The 6921-nt window shown below is 47.5% G+C and overlaps 1 pseudogene; it reads left to right on the top strand.

The window, feature by feature from the left end:
• The first annotated feature begins 286 nt into the window (after positions 1-286).
• On the top strand, positions 287-786 carry LOC114612192 (annotated as a pseudogene).
• The last annotated feature ends 6135 nt before the right edge of the window (positions 787-6921 follow it).

The following is a 6921-nucleotide window of genomic DNA, read 5'->3' as shown; positions in this document are numbered from 1 at the left end:
CGAGATAAAAACACCCAGGGCCCTTTCTGAGATCTGGTGATACATGCTGCAGAGCTCCCTCCAGTCTGCTTCGACCTAACCTACCGCTGTGCTGTTCGCTTCTGCTGAGGAAAAAGGTGGTCAGGAAGCTGCACCTTAGCCATGGCATTTTTTTTTTTTAAGATTTATTTATTTATTATATATGAATACACTGTAGCTGTCTTCAGACACACCAGAAGAGGGCATCAGATCTCATTACAGATGGTTGTGAGCCACCATGTGGTTGCTGGGATTTGAACTCATAGCCATGGCATTTAAAGTTACCAGAAAGACGTCCGTGGAGCCTGAAGTGCCGATTCACCGAATTCGAATCACGCTCACCGTCGCTGGAGAAGGTTTGTGCGGACCTGATCAGAGGCGCAAAGTAAAAGACTCTGAAGGGACTGGTGCGCATGTCTACCAAGACACTGAGCATCACTACCAGAAAAACACCTTGCGGTGAAATTTCCAAGACATGGGATCAGCTGGGCGGTGGTGGCACACGCCATTAATCCCAGCACTTGGGAAGCAGAGGCAGCCGGATTTCTGAGTTCCAGGACAGCCAGGGTTACACAGAGAAACCCTGTCTCGAAAAACCACTAAAAAAAAAGAAAAAAAAAAAAAAAGACAAGGGATCCTTTCCAGATGAGAATCCACAACCACAAGCGACTCATGGATTTACATGGTCCTTCTGGGATTGTTAAGCAGATCACTTCCGTCAGTACTGAGCCAGGAGTGGAGGCTGACGTCACTATTGCAGGTGCCTAAGTCAACTGTTCAAATAAATTTTGTTTTTTTAGATTTATTTATTTTTTATTTATATGAGTACACCGCAGCTGTCTTCAGACACACCAGAAGAGGGCATCAGATTCCATTACAGATGGTTGTGAGCCACCATGTGTTTGCTGGGAATTGAACTCAGAACCTCTGGAAGGGCAATCTGTGCTCTTAACCGCTGAGCCAGCTCTCCAGCCCCAAATAAATTGATTAAATTGTTAAAAAAAAAAACCCAAAAACAAACAAACAAAAAACCCCAGGGCATGATTCATGACATAGCCTAAGATAAAATTATGCAAAATAAAATCTGAGGAAAAATAATCAAGGAAGAGAAAAGGGAAGGAGAGCATGAAGGAGCAGCAACATCATCCTAACCACACAATATATGTATTATTAGAGCCCCAGAGGAGGAGGAGAAAGAGACGTGTCAACTGGGGAGAAATAATCACAGATTTTCTCACATAATGAAACCCATTTCTGTAGTGGGAAATTTGTTTTCTTTAGAAACACAGAAATGTTGTGTTTATGTTTGTTTTAATCCCAGGTGTGGGCTATGGTGCTGCTTCAGATTGTCTACAGCAGCTGACTATGATTTGTCTCATGCTCTAAGAGGGGCATGATTTTGCCAGCTGGGGAAAGTTTACATTTGGAATTCTGGTGTCTCTTACAAATGCCAGAGCAAGGGGCTAGAGGCTCCAAAGGTAGCTGGTGCTCCTGCTGTTGCTATTGCTGGATTGCTGGATTGCTGGATTGCTGGATTGCTGGATTGCTGGATTGCTGGATTGCTGGATTGCTGCATTGCTGCATTGCTGCATTGCTGCATTGCTGCATTGCTGCATTGCTGGATTGCTGCCTTGCTGCATTGCTGCATTGCTGGATTGCTGGATTGCTGGACTGCTGGGCTGCTGGATTGCTGCATTGCTGCATTGCTGGATTGCTAATGATGAAGATTGGACTTGCCCCAAGGAACTTGATGTCCCCTGATCAGCAGGAAGTAGTCTAAAGAGATCTATATCCCTTTCCCTTTTAATTTTCTTTCTCTCTTACCTAGCATTGGTGGGTTGGAAGGTTATGGGGTGGAGAAGGGTGGTAGAGGTAAAAGAATCCAATAAAGAAGCCAAAAAATATACCTATACACCTTCTTCCATCCCCAAGCACAGTGATTGGCTGGAGGTAGAGGGTAAGGGAGACCAGGAGGCAGGGCTGATTAGAGGCCTTGCCGGCTAAGTTCGATAGCAATGCCTTCATGGAAGAGGCCAAGGGCACATGGATTACCTTTCTGTTGCTGTGATAAAGCACCATGACCAAGGTAACTTACAGAAGAAAGGGTTTATTTGGGCTCACAGTTCCAAGGGGATAGGAGTTCAGCATGACAGGACAGCATGTTAGCAAGCAGCAGCCATGCAGGCTTGTGCACAAGTTGAGGGTCCACAGTGACACACTTCCTACAGGAAAGCCACAGCTCCTAAGCCTCCCCAGACCAGTCACCAACCAGGACCCCTTGTTCAAATACATAAATTTATGGGGGACATTGTCATTCAAACAACACCGATTAATCAAGAGGCAGAGCAGAAAGAGCCACTCCAGTGGCGGGTTATGTCCCATAGCTGTGAGCAAAATATCTGTGGGGGCAACTAAATGCAAGAATCATTTATTTTTATTCCTGGGTGAGTCTATCATGAGGGAGGAGGGCCTACAGTAAGGTTTATATTCTTTCTCCCTTTTTATTCCATTATTCTATCTGGGACCTAGCCTGTGGGGTCACCCACATTCAGAGATGTGCCGCCTTAATTAATATTCCTTGGAAAGACCTTCAAAGAGATACCTAGAGATATGCCTGCCTTCCTTCCCTCCCTCCCTCCCTCCCTCCTTCCTTCCTTCCTTCCTTTCTTTCAGAATTATTTCTCTATTTTATAGATATGAGTATACCGTAGCTCTCTTCAGACACACCAGAAGAGGGCATCAGATCCCATTACAGATGGTTGTGAGCCACCATGTGGTTGCTGGGAATTGAACTCAGGACCTCTGGAAGAGCAGTCAGTGCTCTTAACCACTGAGCCATCTCTCCAGCTCCCATCTTAGCTTATTTTTTTAGGAGGCTCTAATCTCTTCAGAAACATTCCCTTCCTTAGCTTCAAATTTGCACAGGCTTCTCCAAGTTAACATTCTGAGTCCACTTTTTGATCCTCATTTTCACTACAAACCTGGCTAATAGCAGCAAGCAGTGACCATGCCACAGCCGGAATTCTTAACTGCCTTGATCCATCAGCCCTCCCTCCTTGTCTTCCCTCTCCCACTGTCAGCCCTGCCCCACTGTCAGCCCGCCCTCAAAGCCTCAGAACATGGACAACAAGAGACCAAGTTCTTTGTTAGCACACCACAGGGGCGGATCTAGTCCAGTTCCCGGCTCAATCCTTATTCTCATCTAAAACTTGGCAAGTGGACTTGCATGGGGATGCTAGTCTTCTGAGCATCTGTCAGAACCACCTGCCAATGGTTACACTGTTGACAGCATCCTACAGATGCTTTAATCTGCATGTCATTTTTTAAAATTAACTAATCTTAAAAAATTATCGGGCTGGGCAGTGGTGGCGCACGCCTTTAATCCCAGCACTTGGGAGGCAGAGGCAGGCGGATTTCTGAGTTCGAGGCCACCCTGGTCTACAGAGTGAGTTCCCGGACAGCCAGAGACATACAGAGAAACCCTGTCTCGAAAAACCAAAAATAAATAAATAAATAAATAAATAAATAAATAAATAAATAAATTATCTAGGGCTCAGCAGTTAAGAGCACTGATTGCTTTTCCAGAGGTCCTGAGTTAAGTTCCCAGCAACCACATGGTGGCTCACAACCATCTGTGATGGGATCCAATTCCCTCTTCTGGTGTGTCTGAAGACAGAGACAGTGTACTCACATACATAAAATAAATAAATCTTTTTTTAAAAAATTAAAAATTATCTAAAATTTAAACTAAAAAAATTAAAAATTAATCTCTAAGAGAGACAGAGAGACTCTAGAGACATTCTACAGGGAGATGTGCATGTACACACGTGCACACACGCATGCTTGCATAATACATGCATGCTGGGTGTCCTCCTCTCCCACTGTTCACCTTTTCCTTTGAGGCAATGTCTCTCCCTGAATTTGGGGAGAGGTTTTCTCTGTTAGGCTGGAAGCCAGAAAGCCCCAGAAATGCTTCTTTCTCTTTCCATCATGGAGTTGAGTTTACAGATGTTTGCTAGAGAAGCCATCTTGATCTGTGGGAGCCAGGAGCCAGACACCGGCCCTCAGGCTTGCAACGCGAGCTCTCCAGCCCTAGCTCTGTCTGTTTACCTGTAATTAATTAAGGTTTTGTGAGACAGGGTCTCACTGTGTAGCCATGGCTGCCCTGGAACTCACTTTGTAGACCAGGCTAGCTTCAAACTCGCAGAGATCTGCTTACCACTACCTCCTGAGTGCTGGGATTGAAGGTGTGGGCCACCATGCTGGGTCAGTTAGTTTTTCGGGACAGGGTCTGCACATGTATCCCAGGCTGGCCTGGACTTTATCCTCCTCAGGCCTCTACCTCCTGAATATGCAGACTACAGGGATGCACCACACTCAGTTCTGTGACAAAACAGGTAAGAGTTACACAGTCGGGTTAAGTACCTCAGTGACTCTGTTCCAGATGCTTTTGCTGTGACAAACAGAACTCAGAATAAGGAGGATTCCCTTGGCTGCTGGCTTCAGACACCTCAGGTTCCATGTGTAGAGAATATCCTGGAGCAAAGTAATTACATCACAGCAGCCAGGAAGCAGAGAGAGTGGCAGCCAGCATCCAGGCTGTCTCTTTTCTCCCATCTTGGCCATGAGCATACTGGACAGTGTCACTGAAAGCAGGGGTGGACCTCCCTCCCTCCCCAGTTCTCTCACATGTGTGTAATTACTAATCTAGGTGCTTTTCAATCCAGTTAGGAATCAAGATGGAGCATCCAGTAAGACCTTTAACCCTGACACTCAGGAGGGAGAGACAAGCTGATCTCTGAATTTGAGGCTACCCTAATCTACATAGTGAGTAATACTCTGGAAAAAAGAAAAAGAAGAAGAAGGAGAAGGAGAAGGAGAAGGAGAAGGAGAAGGAGAAGGAGAAGGAGAAGGAGAAGGAGAAGGAGAAGGAGAAGGAGAAGGAGAAGAAGACTATTACAAGTGGCCTCAAGGCACACACACACACCAAGAAAACAGGTACCATTGAGTCCAGTAGGCTGATTTGGGTTTTTCACAGGAGGCACTAGGGTGGGATTTTCCCGAGCAGTGTACAGAAAACAGTTGCCTTGAGGAGTGCTAGTGGTCGGGGTAAGGTGAGAGGCATAGGAGTGGTTGGAACTGGTCAGGGATAATGGGAGGAGTGGAGGAAGTGGGGCCTAGGGTAAAGAAAAGTTTGGAAGAGGGTAGCAAGTTTCTATCCTTCTGATGGACAGGTAGAAGGGAGAGAGAAGGCAGAAAGTCTACCAGTCACTCCTCAGAGGCAACCCAAACAAGCCACAACCAAGGAGAACCCTGGCACAGGGTGACATGGAGGTCCCTGGGGAAGACTGCATGGAGGGAAACTAGTAAGTAGGCTAGCCAGGGTGTCTTCATGGTAACCAGGAAAGACACTCTGAGTGGGGACAGAAGATGCTGAGCGATTCCAAAGTCTTCAGAGGATGACAAACTGTGTCCAGAGGTTAGTGGCCCATCCCTAAATAGGGAGATGGGCGGAGCCACAGAGGTGAGGGACTTCAGAGAAAGAGTGGAGTAAGCTAGGCTGGGAGGCATGGAAATATCAGGACAGCAATAGTCACAGGAAGGGAGACAGGAAGAATGGAGGAAGACAGGGGGAGATAGGGAGCTAGAAACCAAGCTGGCTGGCAGCCTAACCCTCGGCTCCATCTCAATCTCCAGGGTGGGCATATAGACCTAAGCCCCTGTAGAACATTCTAGCTGTCTATCTATGAGCAGGGAAAAAAATGAAGAAAAGCCAGATCCACAGCCACAGGAGCTGGATGCCCCACGCAGAAGCCCAGAGGCAGGCACAAGAGTCTCATAGTGGACACGGTGGCGGCCTTTGGTTCCTGTAAGCTCAGAGGCCCAGAAGAACCTCTGTTGGCAAGGGGTCCTGGAAAACCTCTCCTGCTCTTCCGAGCCACCTGCTGTCTGCTGCCCCTGCCAGCCCTGGATGCCTGGGGAGCAGGCAGGAGAAACTATTTCCCTGAACTCCAGCTGGGTGAGGGGCAGCTGGCTACACTGCTGGCACAACCTTCCTCTTCAGTATCCTCTTCCCAGCAGTGGACAGGCAAGCCCTGCAGTATCCTCTCTGTCCTCTGGAGTGCTGCAGATGCTGGGAGAATGCTTTCCCCTGAATGGCTGTATTGTGCATCCTATGAGTGTTCTGTACTCCCCAGGAGTGTGCTGTGCTCCCCATGAGTGTGCTGTGCTCCCCATGAGTGTGCTATGCTCCTCATGAATGTCCGTGCTCCCCATGAATATGCTGTGCTTCCCATGAGTGTGCTCCCCATGAATATGCTGTGCTCCCCATGATTATGCAGTCACACATACTCAGGGCATTCTGAAAAGCACTTAGAAGCAAACATGGGCACTAGCACACCCAGAAATTCCCAAGCACTTGGAGGAGCTGTGTGTGTGCATGAGTATGCAGAACTACCCATGAACATATGTGAAACGTGAAGATGTTCACAGGGATGTTGAAGCTACACACACAAGTGATACACAGGCATGTAGGTTGTTCTGTACCCACCCATCTCTGTACTTACATGATGAAGCCCGCCCCACATGCAGAAGCATTCACCCACATGTAAATGTAGCCTAACAACCAAGTACCAGTGGATACACTCGGGCACAGGAGAGACACACACAGGTGTGCCAACTCACACTCAGCACTACAGACGTGGAATGGTGGCATGTGGAATGGTATTCCTCACACATGTCTACCGATACATACTGGGGTGTGCGTGTTCCCACTCCTTGGAATGCTCCCCGTGAACACAGGCCCTGGCCCCCAAGTCACAGAGATACACCCTGCTTCTCAGCACAGACATTCAGTATGTGGAATATTGAGAACTCTCGAATCACACAGAAGGTTGCCCCAGG

The sequence above is a fragment of the Grammomys surdaster genome, unplaced genomic scaffold, assembly GCF_004785775.1.
Source record: "Grammomys surdaster isolate TR1022 unplaced genomic scaffold, NIH_TR_1.0 126133, whole genome shotgun sequence".
NCBI lineage: Eukaryota > Metazoa > Chordata > Mammalia > Rodentia > Muridae > Grammomys > Grammomys surdaster.
This window is presented reverse-complemented; position numbering and strand designations above follow the sequence as displayed.